The sequence below is a fragment of the Camellia sinensis genome, chromosome 4 (assembly GCF_055761805.1).
Source record: "Camellia sinensis isolate YWXY chromosome 4, ASM5576180v1, whole genome shotgun sequence".
Taxonomy (NCBI): domain Eukaryota; kingdom Viridiplantae; phylum Streptophyta; class Magnoliopsida; order Ericales; family Theaceae; genus Camellia; species Camellia sinensis.
In genome coordinates, this window is record NC_138964.1 from 22,714,795 (window position 1) to 22,731,454 (window position 16,660).

The window sequence follows — 16,660 nt, forward strand, 5'->3', positions numbered from 1 at the left end:
AGAGAAAGAATTTTGATCAAAATTTTTTAACCCTCAAAAATGGGGGAGAACACCCCCTATATATAGAAAAACAAGGTTTAGGCTTGTATTCATCCCTCCATACACGTGTATGGAGATGCACTTCAGTGAACAACAGTTGGCATAGCTGGCAAATAAATATCTGAAAAGGAGAAAAATAGCTGTTAGCAACCACAAGTGGCCGACTGGCCGTCAAAGTAGCCGACCGGCCACCATTGATGGCCGACAGGCACAAGTCATGGCCAGCAGGCCATGGGCCTGGCCGACAGGCCACCTTCTCCTCCAGACTTGAAACAATAAGCTCTTGGTCCACAACCAAGCACAAAAAAAGATAGGTTAGAGGCTCAAAGACAAGGCACTCCGCCGAGAACTTCGAGCACTCAAAACGAACACAAACATACAAAATCATCGAGTGTCAAACGATGACGTCCAAGTCTTGAGAACGGTTAAAAATGAGATGTCTACAATATGCCACTTGAAAAAAGTGGGCTAAACTGGACAATCAATCAAATCAAATCATCCCAATTCAAGCAATTAGCCTTTATCCACAGGCATTCAAACAATTATATCATTTAAGTAATTAGCCTCATGGAAAGCATGCTTAGACATGGAAACACAAACATTCATGCAATATGCTAAAGCTCAAAATAGCTCACCTAGTACTCTGAGCCAAAACAAAGCAAAATAATTAGAAAAGTATGCATGTTCCTAATTAATGCGATATGACTAATGCAACGCATACATTATTTATTTTGTAGGCTCGGCTATGAGCATGTCATATGAATCCATTCAAGACGTGCGAGAGGGCACGTATTCGAGTAATGAATTTGAACATTTGATAATAGGTTAGCATGATGAGCCGAGCCTGGGATGCATGCAAGACAATGGCTGCAAAACATGGAGTATGCTAACGAAACGTGATGTTTCTAAACTAACCATTGTAAGAAGGTAAGTAAAATGGAGAAAGACATGGGGTTGGAAGACATACAACTTATTACAACATTACCCTCGTGCAAGAGGGTACGAATCAAAGTTCGAAAGTCCGAATTAAACTGCTTATTACAAAACTGAATGAATAAATTAAAGCATTAACAAGCTAATTAGGCTAGTACAACAAGGGTAACCATAAGTTAATTAACTACAATAATGACAAATCAACAATAATAATTACAACAATGGATAGAGCATTAATACACAAGGGTTGCATGCACAAGGTCCCAAAATAGCACTGTCTACCTTGGCTTGCTTTGTTTCACTTTCAGCCACTGCCTCTGTTTTCTGCAAAACTACACTATTGACCAAATATTGAGGATCGACTAGCCTCAATTTGATGTAAAATGCTATTTGTTTCACTTTCAGCCACTGCCTCTGTCGGGCGGGCCTAAAGAAGGCCGGTCGTGCCTCAATTTCATGTAAAATGCTATTTTTGTGTTCTGAAGTGAAAACAGTACAGACAGAGTTGTTCTGAACTCTGTTTGTCCCTCTCAACTTATCTGTTATGGGAAATCCTCGAGAGAAGGTTAAAATTATTTCCAAAACCATCAATGGGAAAATTGATTCTTGATGATCTCGGGCACAATTTTGAACAAAAATCAGTAATGAAGTAAGCTCAAAGAGGGAGATAAAGACGCTTCAAGGGACGTCAGAACACCATGAATTGATGTGTGACGACTCTTGACACAATAGACTCGGCATAACGTCCGGCCGAACCCAAGCAATATAACTTATTTTCTTTACATTGGTTGGTTCATTTTAGCAATTTTCTTAGTCCATTCCATTCTTTAGTCCATTTGTCCGAAGTGATAATTAAGTCCATTAAGAAACATCAAATGAGTGGTGATCCTAAACATGAAAGAGAGACCATGCCGTTAACGATGAACCTCTGTAGAGATTAAGCCATTGAGCATTGGTCTCATTTTCATGCTTTGAATAACCGTCAATCGGTTGAAATAACCCTCAAACAAAAGAAAAGAAAAAAGAGGGAGGTTGCAGAAATGAACACATGAATTTGATTATTAGAATGAGACTCTTGACATGAAAATTAACCAAAGAAAAGCTACCAAAGCATGGGTAACACAACACAACAAGCTAGATATGAGGACTTATGACACAACAAGCTATATATTCAAAGCATACACTATTTAAATGAATTAAACAGCCCATAATAGCCCCGAAAATGTAAAAAAAAGTAGCTAAAAGCAAGGGAAAGTAAGTAAAAAGAGTAGAGAAAAAGCTATGGAAGAAAGCCTAAGGAGGGGTGGCTAACCCCTTCACTTTTGCAATTTTAAATCACATGTTTCAACCCCCAAACAATCCAAGAACAGTCCCAAAACAGCCCAAAAATAGTGGCTAAAAGTGTGTTTAAAGAGCACGAAAAGATAGACAAAAGTAAGAGATATAAAGCTAGTAAGCAAAATCAAGGAGAGGTGGATACCTCCTCCACTTTTGGGACTTTTAAACCTTGTTTTCCAGCCTTTTTAAGCTCTGAAAATTAGTATGAAAACCAAAGAAAAGAGTGCAAAAACAAAGGGTATGAGCTATGGGATAAGGTGCAAGAAAGGGTGTTAAGCCTCTCTACCTTTGGTAGCTCTACAACCCCAAGTTCCAACACTTGAAATAGGCCCAAAACAGTAGGAAAACATAAGAAAAATATAGAAAAAGATTAAAATGAAAGTAAGGAAAAAGGTGACAAGATTATACCTCTTTAAAGAGAGGAAGCTTTGGTTGTTGATCAAACTTGATTCTAAACACCCTCAAGTTTATAAAATATGGTTTGAAACTTTACCAAAAAGCTTCAAGAACAAGCTCTAATGGTGTATGTATTGTGTATGTATAGCTAAAGAAGGTTTGAGGGTCAAAGGAGGAAGGAAGATGGAAGGAGGTCTTTTAGCTCTTCAAAGCTTTTGAAAAATTTGCTGACCTTGAATTCTGAAGGAAGAGGTCCTATTTATAGAATTTGAGCCAAAATGGTTAAAAATATCTTCAAACAACGATAGTTGTTCAATTCCCTCCAACTGTCCATCTGGCGCCATTGAGACCCGGCTGGGCCCAAAAATGCATGACCAGGCCTAAAAAACAACCCAGGAAAAGTTTTCATTGAGGCTCGGCTGGGCCTCAATGAGGCACGGCCAGTTTTAAATGGACCCGGTCGGGCTTCAAAAATCTACATTCAGGCTTGACTTCAAATGGGTATATCTCCCTCATCCGAACTCGATTTTAGGTGATTCTTGAGTCTAAATTGAAGCCCCGGAAGTCTAGTTTTTAATGGTAGTGGCTTCACATCTAAATTATATGTGTACAAAGAAATATGCCTATTTTAGTGAAGGTTGCTCATTTCTGTCCTAACGGATTGATGCTCAACTTCTTTCTAAACTAGTTTTCTTCCCTCCCATCCTATTTTCTTCAACTCCAAACCTATAAATAAGATATTTTAAAGATTTTTTTCAAAGATTTCACCTCCCTTTCATTTATTTCCACTTTTTCCTTACTCGGTTTACTGAAAGTGCAATGTTTTACACGAAATGGGAGCCTTGGAACATCGTAGAAGCTTTTGAGAAAATATTTTGAAAAATAGGGTTTTAAGGTCTAAAATAGTTTGGCCAAAATAGGGTGTAAGGTAGGGGATTGGAGCTTGAATCCAAATTTTTTCACTAAGAATTCAAAAGATTGCACAGTGTAACTCTCATCATCGGGTGTTCAGAATAAAGCATCCAAGTCTTAAGGGCAGTCAAAAATGGGGTGTCTATACCGGGCTACCAAAACTTGACAATGTTTTACTTGTGGATAGACTCAAGGAAAGTTTGATTAGCATTAGTCAAATGTGCGATTCACATCACGAGGTTTTATTTTCAAAAGACAAATGTCAAATTTTGGATATACAAGGAAATATCGTGATTCATGGAATACGCACATCTGACAATTACTATGGGATTGATTCCACAAATGATGTAACGCCCCCAAAATATTTAACGTGAAAACATCAATCAAAGCATAATTAAACACCAAAAGGTCCTCTTTCTCATTGAACTAAGGTTTTCCTTCACAATTCCGTGTTCAACATATTAAATACACTTCCATAAGACAAAGTTCAACAAGTTAGAGGATACAAGATAGAATGCCTTAATGGCGTACAAAAATAATTCGAGGCATTGCCTTGTCATAACAAAAATGGACTCACGGTCCTAAGCAAATAAGCTCAGAGCTTCCACATTTAAACATTCATGAGTCTCAACGCTTTAATCAAAACAAAAGAGTATACTTGATCTCACTGAGGTGGTGGTACCTCATCAATTCCTGAAAATGTTAGACAAGGATTATAGACACCCATTTTTGACTAACCTTAAGACTCAGACGTCATCGATTGAGCGCTCGATGATTGTTCATGTTTGTGCTCGTTTTGAGTTTCCGGAGCCTTCAGCTGAGTGCCTTGTCTCGGGACCTCTTAACTTTCTCCTCTTAGCCTGGTTTTTGAACCATGCCTTGCTGCCTTTGCCTAGAGGGAGACAGAGGCCTGTAGGCCACTTTTTGTAGCCGTAGATTACCTTTCCCTCTCGTAGACCACTTTTTGTACCTGTAGACTAGTTTTCGGGGCTTCCGGCTGAGTGCCTCGCCTTGCAGACTCTTGTCTTGCTTCCTTTTTGATTTGTTTTTGAACCAAACCTTGTTACCCTTTGCTTGGAGGGTGGAACAGGGGTGTAGACTAGTTTTTCCCCCTGCAGACCACTTTTCCTCCCCCGTAGATCACTTTTGGTGGTCGGCAGCTTGCCACCACCTTCTACTCTCCCTGCAGACCCTCTTCCTCCCTTGCCGACTAGTTTTATTCCCTGTAGACCACTTTTTGTGGTCGGTTGACTAGGGGGAGTGGTCGGTCGACCACTTTAACTGGTCGGCAGCCTTCCTGCATTTTCTGTAGATATTTTCCTTGCCAGCTGTGCCAGCTATTGGGCACAGAAGGCATCCTCCATACACGCGTATGGAGGGATTGCTTCAAGCCTCTAACTTGTCTAACAAGCTTGAGGCATGAAATTCTATATAAGGGAGCCTTCTCCCTCTTGTTCAAGGTTCAGAAATTTTCTTAGGGCTAAACATATCTATCTCTATCTTGATTTCACCCTCTCTCTCTCTATATTTGTTCCATTTTGTGCCTTAAAGTGAGTTTTGTTCAAACTTTTGCACTAAACACCTAGTGAAACACCTTCACTCTTGAGCTGAGATTCTTGGAGGTTTGTTTGAAGCTCAAAAGCTTGGTTTTTACCTCAGAAGTTGCTGTTTTGCTGTGGTTCTTCAAGGGTGCGTCTTTATCCTCTTTAAAGCTTTGTTTTAGTTGCTTACCTAGCAATCTTTGCATGCTTCTTTTTGGCTTAGCTTTCAAGTGTAAAAAGTTCTATTTTCAAGTGCTTAAAATGGTTGTTTGAGGCTGTGTTTGAGTTAGGGGTGGTCTACCCTCTTTGATGGCTTGTTTAGCTTTGATTTGTGCCATCTCTTTAGGCCTTTGAGGTCATCTTTGTTTGGCCTTTTAGCCACTGAAATCTAGTGGATTTTCAGTGGTAGAAAGTGTGTTTTGAGGTCCAAAATATGAGGGGGTCATCCCCTCTCCTTGTGTCTTGGTTGCTTGTGTTGATGGCCTCATGTTTGAGCATGTTTTTCTACCATGTGTTGGCTTGTTCTTAGCTTGTTTTTGGCATTATTTTAGCATGGCATAACTCTGTTTTGGCTTGGTTGAGTCACCTCATGCATGCTTTTTACACTTGTAGTGTAATCTTGCCATTTAGCCTTGTGTGCTCAATGCTTTGATCTATCATGCTGGCCTATTTTGGTTCTATCTCAACATGTTTTTGATGCTATTTCAACATGACATATCTCTATTTTGGGTCAGTTTGATTTCCGCTTGCATGCTTCATACCCTTGTAGTGCAATCCTCCCTATAGCCTTAATATGCATCATGCTTTAGACCACCATTTTAGCATGTTTTTGGCTCCACTCCTGTAAGATTTTACCCATGTTTTTCCATGCTTAAGCTCTATTTTAAGTGGTTTTGGTTATGCATGCCTTGCTTTGTATAGCTATAGTGCAATCTTGCTCACTAGCTTTGAGTTTCATAGTCTCTAGCATGGCTTACTTGAGTTGTTTGCATGCTTTGGCCTCTTTTCTCACATGATTTCAGTGCATGAAGTGTGGTCATACTCTCCCATGCTTCACTCTTTCGATGCTTTTGGAGGGTTATGCTTTATGCCTCAATCATGAGCCAATTGGCATGCATGCTTGCCTAAGCTTTTTTTGGGCTACCATCTCATTGTTTTTTTGGTCTTATTTTTCCATGATACAACTCTGTTTTTGGTTGGTTAGAGCATCCCTCATGTGCTTCTTACACTTGTAGTGTAATCATGCTCATTGGCCTAGCTTACTTGGTGTTTTGGCCTTTTATTCTTGCATATGTTGGCTATGTTCAAGCATGTTTTTGGCCTTGTTTTCGCATGTTTTAGGACTGTTTTGAATCATCTTGGCCCTTTGGGGGTTGCTTGATATGGCTATGGTGCAAGTGCCTTTGCTAGCCTTAAGCTTTGAGCCTCCTAGCATGCTTCATTTGTGATATGTGCATGATATGGCATCATTTGGAATGTAATTTCAGAGCTTATGTCTTTGCTATATTCCCATGTTTATCACTCTTTCATTGCCCTTGAGGATTATGCATTATGCCTTACTTGTGGGCCAATGAATGAGCACACTTTGCTTGCCTTTTGAGCCTATGTTTTAGCATGTTTTTGGCCTTGATTTAGTATGCCTCAACTCTGTTTTGAGTAGTTTGGGTCATATGGTATTTGTTATGCTTGGTTGTAGTGCAATAGCTTTGACTAGCCTAATGATTCAAGGTCCTTAGGATGTTACGCTTGTGTTGTTTGGATGATTTGGCATCATTTCACACATGATTTCAGTTCATATAGTGTAGCTACACTCTCACATTTGTCACTCATTCACTGTGTTTGAAAGTTAAACCTTTTGCCTTGCTTGCGACCGAATGAATGAGCATGTACATCTTGCCCTTTTGTGCCTAAGTCTTAATGTGTTTTTGCCACTGCTTTGAGATGTCTTAGGTCTATCCATAATTGGTTTGACCATTTGAGATTGATAGTGCATGCCTCATGTGTAGTATGTTTCATTAGCTTTGTTTGCCTTAGCTTTAAACATGTCTTGCATGCATTGTTAACATGATAGAAGCTTGTGTATGCCACATTAACATTGATAGGTTGATCATCTTGTTTGTGTTGCATTATGTTTGGATCGAACGTTAATCCAAACACAAGGAATGTGGCACGTTTCATACTCGAAGTGGTGAAACGTGTTGCATTTCTTGGTCGCCGACCCTCTTGATCATGCATGATAGAGGTGGAGGCCCTTATGTGTTATTTGTGCATTCATTGACATTGACTTGTGCAAACTCAGCTTCTCGGCCATTGTGCATTGCGATGCTCATTTGGTGGCCCGAGAGTCGAGTACCACACTCTCTTGAGCTTGAAAAATGATAGGGAAGGTGGTTGTGCACACATATCTTGCAAATACACTCCTATGCCCTTTCTTGTTCTCTGTTGCAGTAAAACTGGAGATTGGCAGATTTCTGGTTGGCAGACCAGTAAAGGTGGTTGACCGACCACTTTTTCTGGTCTACAACAAGTTTTTCTGGCCTACAGGTGGTCTACAGCCCCCTTTTCTGGTCGACAGCCCACCAGGAGGTCACCATGTTGGAGCAGAAGCAATCTGGAAGTTTGTGCAGTGTTCTGAGATCAAATCAAATGCAAACAGAGGCAATTCTGGGCATAGTAATGGATTTCTGAGCGAGACGATCGAGCATGCATGCACCCCTCGCCCCGAGGACCTCTTTTAATTGCTTTACTTAGTTAGCTAGTTCGTCGGTTTTGTACTTAATTAGTTAACGTGCTTAATAATTGATTTGTATTGCAATAACTAGTTAGTTAACTAGAATAGCTAATTGGTTTCGGTTTGTAATCATTAATTTAATTAGTTTAATTAGATTAGTTAGCTCAGCTTAGCCTAGAATAGCTTAGCTTATTCATTTGGACCCTCCATCGAGAGGGCAAATGTTGCAATAAGTGTGCGTGTGTGTGACGTGATGCATGCCTTCCAACCCCATTTCTTTTTCCTTTTTACTTATCAGCTTTCGATGGTTAGTTTAGGGCATGTTTCAATTAGCATACTTATGCTTTGCATGCATGCATCATTCATTCGTCTTGCATGCACCGGGCTCGGCACATCATACAAATTGCATTCTATTTCAATACACTTTCTTGAATACGTGTTTCAAAGCATGTTATCAAGTGTTGCATTCATATGCCATTCTAAATAGCCGAGCCTATTTTAGTTACATTTTTGCATGTGTTGCATTAGGCATCTTAACATAGCTAGGATCATGCATGATTTCTAACTAGCTTCTGTTTTGGCTCGGAGTATACTGTGAGTGTTTACGCTTTAGCATCCTTGCATGTATGTAAGTGACTGCTATGATAGCATGCTTGCCATGAGGCTATGTGCATATGCGTTTAAATGCATGAATGCCTGTGGATGAAGGTTTGATTGCCTGAATTGGAACAACTCGATGATTGTGAGTTTTAAGCCCACTTGAGGGTGGCAAATCCGCGCTTTAGCCTAGTTGTGAGTAGCATTTTCAAACCACTTTAAAAAACAAACATGAGTTGTTTTGTTCCAATCCGCGTGATTGAGTCTATACTTGTTTGCTGTGCGCATCACATAGTAAGCTAGCTAATAAATCGTAATAAGAACACATGTGTTTTCAAAAATAACATATCATGTTAGTAGAGGCCGATCCTTTGATCGGGCGAGTGGGGATGCTCATTTCAGGACCTTCCCCTTTCATACCCAAGTTCCTGAGTCGAGGCAACTTTGGTGATGACGGACACGTGGCCTTAGGCACAAGTCAGGGTTTCCTAAATTTTCCAAAACAAAATATTTAGGTGACGACTCTGAAATCTGGCAAAGCAGTCCATGTTTGGCGCTTTTTGATTAAAATCGATTTTCCAAAATGATTTGCCGGATTTGGACTCTTTGGTGATTTATCAGTCTTACATTGCACTTTGTGAGATTAGATTCAGAATTGTGACAGGAGTCCGAACTGTAGTAGCTAGAACTACAATTCTCGCCCTCGCGCGCAGAGCGGTGTTCGGGTGGTCTATAGTTTCTGGCGAGTCTGCTGGGGATTTAGAGAACTTGACTCGAATTCATGATATGTTGTTTTGTTTACACTTATGTGTTTCTTTGCATTGCATTTGCATAGGTGTGCCTAAGTCACAGTGTCTGCCATCTGTTATTCCTGAACGGCTTGCTCGAGGCTTGCTTGGAAAAGCTGGCAATAAGGTTGACCGGTTACGAGCTCTGCCACAATGGGAGCACAAACCTCGGTTGTTACCGAGGCGCCCTTTTTGACCATTCGACCTAGTTGCATATTGGAAACTATAGTGACCATTCCAAGCTAGGATAGGGTGTTTACTTGATTGTAGGTTGTTTGAAACCGATGCGTGCGTAGTTAAACCCTAGTTCCTGATGAAATTAGGACAGGGGAACCCTACCCCTCCATGGGGGTGTTTTGGCTCTCACTTGCTTGTTATGTGCTTTTAGAGTGTCTCTACAGGAATGCATGTATCAGTTTGGAACTCTGGGTATCAGTCTGAGGACATCAGTATTTGGGGGTATTAGATTTAAGGCAGTGATTTGGGGACAACGATCAGTGTTGAGAACAGTGTGTTCAGCTTACAATGTCAGCTGTGTGTTGTGTTTATTTAAGCCGAAATGCTGTCCGTTTTTCTGGTTGTTTGTTTCCTTATTTTGCTTTATTTATCCTTTTGGAAGGTAGTATGGCATCATTGCTTCCGAAAAGGAAGTTTCCCCCAAAGCACTCTGGGTTATAGGTAAAAGGCTTCATCGATCCAAGGATCTAGTTGACGGACAAGCAGTGTTATTTTCATTACCCCCGGTTACTAGACAGAGGTCAGTTAGGCATAGTTCATCAATACAGCGGTTACCAGATCAGCGGTCCTTATCTACCCCACCAGTGTGTAGACGGGCTGAGGTTTCCGCAGAGAGAGATACACCTATTGTTTAGTTAGATCAGCAACTTATGGTTAGTATGGAGGACATGATGCATCAGCTCCAAGTGACCATGTAAGCCATGCAGCGGGATGTTGTCTACCAGGCAGAGTTTGCCGCGCTTCAGGCAGAGGTTGTGGCTCAATAGACATAGCTGATTGCCAGACTTCAGCAACAGCAGCAACCACAACAAGCTGGAGCATCTGCTTCGCATCCACCCCAATCCCCATCCCCACCCCCACCTAGGGTTCCGATACCCGGAGATGCAACTCACGTCCAGGAAAATACGGACATCCCAACAGGGCCAGTTCCACCCCCAATTCCACCTCAACTGTCCAAAGCACCAGCTAATCCAGTGGATACACCATTTGAATTTGTGGTGGATCCAACATCGCTGAAAGTGAGCAAGTTAGAAAAATTGTTCAAAAAAGCTCAAGCCGTTAATTCCATTTCGGACATAGAGGATGGATACACCGATTCGGTGGTGACTTTTCCAGACTAGTTCAAGATGCCGCATATAGACCGTTTTGAAGGTTCTGGGGATCCCATGGTACACCTGCGGTTGTTCTCAGATATCCTAAGGCCAATGGGCCTCTCCAGACTGCAAAAGCTTTCCCTCTTCGGCCGGACCCTGTCGGGTGTCGCGGCCATCTGGTATGCGAAGTTGGAAGATTTTATCAAGAGAAGTTGGGAAGAAATGGCCGAGGCCTTCACTGCCCAGTACTCATACAACACACAGATCGAGATCACAACTCGTGATCTTGAGACAACCAGACATGAGCCGAAAGAGGGCTTCTCTGACTTTGTAACCCGTTGGAGGGCCAAAGCTTCTATGATGACCATCAGGCCGATCGAGAAGGATCAGATACGGATGGTTGTGCGCAACCTCCAACCCAAACTGATACAAAAGATGATCGTCTTACCCCTCCCCACTTTTACTGATTTACACGAGATTGGGGTACAGATTGAGGACGCCATGTAGTAGGGTCTGATTGACCACGAGAGAGAGTAACCCAAGAGGGCATTTACCCGCAGTTTGAATGCAGGCACGAGTAGTGCTGCAGTTGCTAGAACTTCTGATGTGGGCATGGTCACCACCACCACACCAAAAGCAGCCACCCCATTGACCGGTGTGTCCGGTACCAGCTCACAAACAGCCAAATACCCACCCCGGGGCCAGAGGACTTATACTCCGCCGTATATGCCTTTGTCCAAAGCCCTGGGGGTTTTAATCAGGAAGGGGCATCTGAAGCCCCTGGAGCCATGGCCATTACCAAATAACCTCCCACCAACCTATAACCTGGCCAAATACTGTGCCTTTCACCAACAACATGGTCATGACACCAACCAGTGCTTCAGACTGCGTCATGAGATTCAGGATCTCATCGACAACAAGATGATCGCGCCTCCAGAAAAGCCGAATGTCACCACCAACCCACTCCCACCACATAACCAAGCTCCACCACCCAAATACATCAACCTGATCCAAACCGCGGCCATTCCATATGAGCCAAGCATATACATCACACCCTCCCACCTACCCAAGCCTGAGATGTTCATCCCAGATAGCACAGACTTGTGCATGTTAAGCACCTCCCTAACCCAACTCGAACCGGTGGTGGTGTCTGTCGAGGACAGAACCAGGATGATTTCGGAGGCAGATGGGAATGTTGATTCAGAGCCTGAGGGGTCTGGGAGCTTTGCGTACAACCCGAGTGGTTATATCACATCAACAGATCAGGTTAAGCCGAGCATAGAGTTGCCAGCTGGGAAAGAAATCAGTGTGGTCCGGGAAGATGGACCAAGTCAGGGGTTAGATGACCTAGTAGAGCTGGAAGAGGACATTGCGAATCTGCAGTTCTTTGAAGAGCAGGACTCAGGGGATGTGAACCTCAATTGGTTCGACTTGGATGGATCGGTAGAGAATGCGGGGTGGTTCAGTGACTAGCCAGATGTTGCTGAGGAACCTCAGCCAGAACAGGGGCAATCAGAAGCCGGAATATCAACAGTGGCCGAAATGGCTGAGAATTAGGAGAAATCACCGGAGAGCACCGGCGCGAAGAATTTTTCTCGGGATTCGAGCAGTTTGAATACAATAGACATTGAACAGAAGGCTGCATTGAAGCGGCTTGAGCAAGAAAAGATCGAGGATCTTGAGAGGGCTAGGAAGGCCAAGGCCCCCGTGGGGACCGAATGTGCTGTGAGCACAGAAACAGTTGCAACGGAACCGGACAGCTGTCTGTTGGTTGCCGACGGGATGTGGTAGCAAGACAACGACTTGCGCCTTGCTCACACTGATGAGGATTGGGGACAGAACCAACCAGATGACACCTGGTACGTTGAGGAGGTTGACCATATGACCAGGAGTGGGTGGTGTTTCAAGCCCCCACACTTGGACCAGCCAGAGGCGTCTGGGAAGGACAAAGAAGCAGACAGCCAGAAAGAAAAGCTGCTGGAGGAGGAGGCTGTACTGAAACAGCTTAAGAAAATCCAAGCAGACATCTCCATCTGGGGACTGCTTATGGCCTCGAGAGTTCACATTCCTTTCTGCCATGGATAAGGACAAGCTTTCAATCGATACAACTCCGGAGTAGTTAGTAAGGCTAGTTTTTCTGGGAGGAGCTTCCCCAACCTTGACCTTCACTGACAAGGAACTGCTGCCTGAGAGCTCAGATCATAACAAACCGCTCTATATCTTTGTCGAGTATAGAGAGAAATGGATACCGGTGGTCCTTGTTGACACAGGATCTGCTATCAATGTATGTCCATCGAGAACGGCAAATGCTATCGGGTTGAAGTCCACGGATTTCGTACCTATGGCCCAGGTGATATGGGCCTATGATAATACCAGCTGGGAGGTGATGGGGACCGTACAGATTAAGACTCAGGTTGGCCCAGGACAACAGGACATTGAGTTTCATGTCTTGGATGTTCCCGCAACCTTCAATCTACTCCTTGGGTGGCCGTGGCTACACCAGGTGAAAACTCTCTCTTCCACCTTACACCAAATGCTGAAGTACCCCCACGGGAAGGGGGTGGCAATTGTTTTTGGGATTTCTTTGATACATCCGCCACCAGAGGTTTCTACACCAGTTCTGGAGATTGAGCATGGCGCGGAGGATGCATTTCTATTAGGATTCACCCTAGCTGAGGCCCGGGCTATACAAAATATGCTAGCTGTTGATGAGCGGCTATACGTCAGTGCACAGTCTGTCTACCTTATGAACAAGCTTCAGCACATGCCCAGGATGGGATTAGGGCGAAGTGGCCGGAAGGGTATTGCAGCATCGGCCGAAGTGCCACATAACCCATATACCTTTGGCTTAGGTTATCTGCCAACCAAAGAAGATTGGGCGAGGAAAGGAAGAGAGATGGCCGGAAGAGCCAGGGCAAAGCAAGCCGGGAAGCATTATGAGTTGGTGCACCGACCTATCCAAGGGACCCTGAACGGACGCTTTGTCCGGGAGGGAGAAGACTTCCCATTTTGCTGCTTTTCGGAGCCCTGGATGAATTCATAGAAGTGGCGTTTGCTCGGCTTCAAAATCTTTTTTGATCTTCAGTTGTCCGGGGATGAAGTTGCCGAAGAATAGACAGACCCACCAGCTGAGGCTGAGCAGTGCAAGGAGGAGGATTCCAAGAGCACAGAAAGTGAGATGAGGGTAGCGCTGGCTTGTCTCCTCTCAGATCCTCAGATTGTACCGGAGCTCTTGGGGAATAACTTCTTAGTTTCCATGATCGGGGATGAAACGACTGTGGGCCCATCTTCAGGCATTCTTGATGCATCCATCGCACCCTCCCTTGTCTGGCAATACGAGGAGGGCTTTTTATTGAGCAGTTCCGGGTCTGGTAGTGAGCCGGAATCTGATTCCACTGTGTCTATGGAGTCGAAATCAAATTCCAACTCTTTTGAGTCTGAGTTTGGTATTCTTGGGGGTGATAACCCGGATGCCGCTGTCCTGTCTAGGTCGTCTTTTTCTTTTTCCTTTGAGTCTGTTGTAATAGAGAAATCAGACGGACTAGATGTTATTAATGAGAATGGTACGACTGTGGCTTCCGAGTACTTTTCTGTGCCTTTAATTTATTGCATTAATCAAGACTTTCAAAATTTTGATGAAAACGATGAAGAAGAAATTCCTCCAGTTTTATAACGTTTGATTAATCAAGAGCATGAGAGGTTTGTAAAACCTTTGGTTGATGAAATCACCACAATTAATGTTGGTATTGAGAAGGACCCGCGGCTGGTCCAGATCGGGTCCATGTTGTCTCGGAGGAGTGCGAGCACTTAGTCGCTTTATTAAAAGATTTCAAAGATGTTTTTGCGTGGCCCTACGAAGACATGTCTGGAATCAATCCTGAGATTGTACAGCACCAGATCCCTCTTGACCTAGAGGCCTGACCTGTTAAGCAAAAGCTCCGAAGGATCTGCCCGGACTAGGCTCTGAAGATTAAAGAAGAGGTCACCAAGCAGATTGATGCAGGGTTCCTGTTAGTATCTGAGTATCCAACTTGGTTGGCCAATATAGTTTCGGTGCCGAAGAAGGATTGCAGAATTCGGGTAGGTGTGGACTTCAGAGATTTGAACAAAGGCAGTCCGAAAGACGACTTTCCTCTGCTGCATATCGACGAATTAGTGGACTTCACTGCTAGGCATGCACTACTCTCGTTCATGGAGAAGACTGCTTTCACTACCTCATGGGGAACCTATTGTTATATGGTGATGCCGTTTGGCTTGAAGAATGCTGGAGCTACGTATCAACGGGCTGCGACCATGATTTTGCACGATATGCTCCATAAAGAGGTTGCGGTGTACGTGGATGACATGATTGTCAAGTCCAAGGAAAGAGAGGGCCACTACATCGCCTTGCATAAATTCTTCCAATGGATCAGAGAGTATCGGTTGCGGCTGAATCCTCAAAAATGTACATTTGGTGTTACAGCAGGGAAAATGTTGGGGTTCTTGATCACATAAAGGGGTATCGAGGACGATCCTTCCAAAATCAAGGCTATCTTAGAAATGCCACCACCGAGGACTGAAAAGGAGGTGCGAGGCTTTCTGGGTAAAATATAATTCATAAGACGGTTTATTGCAAAATTAACCTTGACTTGTGAACCACTGTTTGGTCTCCTGAAGAAAGGAAAGAAGTTCCAATGGGACGACCGATGCCAAGTTGCTTTCGAGCAGATCAAGCAATATCTACAGAACCCACCTGTGTTGTCACCGCCTGAGCCGAGGAAACCATTGATTCTGTACCTATCAGTGACTGAAACGACAATGGGCTGTATGCTTGCACAGGAGTCTGAGGACAAAGTGTAGAAGGCTATCTACTACTTGAGTAAGAAAATGCTGGATTATGAGACCCGCTACACTTCGCTGGAGAAGGCTTGTCTAGCCTTGGTATGGGCTACCTGGAAGTTGAGGCACTACCTGTTAGCTCAGTTTGTAATACTGGTTTTGAGATTAGATCCCATTAAATATCTCTTCGAGAAACCAGCACTTACGGGTAGGCTAGCCCGTTGGTTGCTTCTGCTTTTTGAATTTGATCTGAAGTACATGACGCGCAAGTTAGTGAAAGAGAGAGCGGTAGCAGAATTCCTAGCCGACCACCTAGTTGAAGGGGATGAAGCAGTAGAATATCTGTTCGCAGACGAGGCCATTCTGTATGTCGAAGAAGAGACTTGGACGATGTACTTTGACGAAGTGTCAAACCAATACGGGTGTGGGACAGGGGTGTTGCTGATAGCAGCCGACAATTCCCTTATACCTCTAGCATTCAAACTCCGGTTCAAAGTGTCGAACAATAAGGCAGAATATGAGGCATGTATTACTGGACTAGAAGCCGCCCTGGAACTAGGGGCAAAACGGTTAGATGTCATCGAGGACTCGAACCTTGTTGTATCTCAAGCTAGAGGAGATTGGAAAGTTAAAGAAGAAAATATGAGAATCTATCACTAGACCTTGGACATTCTGATTCCTCGGTTTGAGAAACTGAACTTCGCTCATCTGTTAAGAAAGAACAACAGGTTCGCCGATTCATTAGCAACTTTATCTTCTATGATAGACATCCCTTTCGGAGTCCGGATACCTCCGATCACCATTGAACAGAAATTGGTACCGACCTACGAGCTGATTGCTGCCATAGATGAGGTACAAGATCAAAGCCCTTGGTTTTACGACATCTAGAACTTCTTGGAAAAGGAAGCTTATCCACCAGGGGCAAATGCCAAAGATAAGAGGGCAATTCGAAGAATGGCTGCTTAGTTCATCGTCTGCGGAGGTAAACTGTACAAGAGGGGTCATCTCGGGATACATAAGCTATGCGTTGATGCTGAAGAATCCAAGCGCCTAATGGAGGCCATCCATGGAAGAAAGTGCAGAACACACATGAGTGGGGTGATGCTAGTCAGGAAGATGCTTAGGCAAGGTTATTACTGGTCAACCATGGAGGAGGATTGCACTGGCTTTGTCCGGTGATGCCACAAATGCCAGATCCACGCAAATTGCATGAACATTTTGCCGTCAAAACTGTAC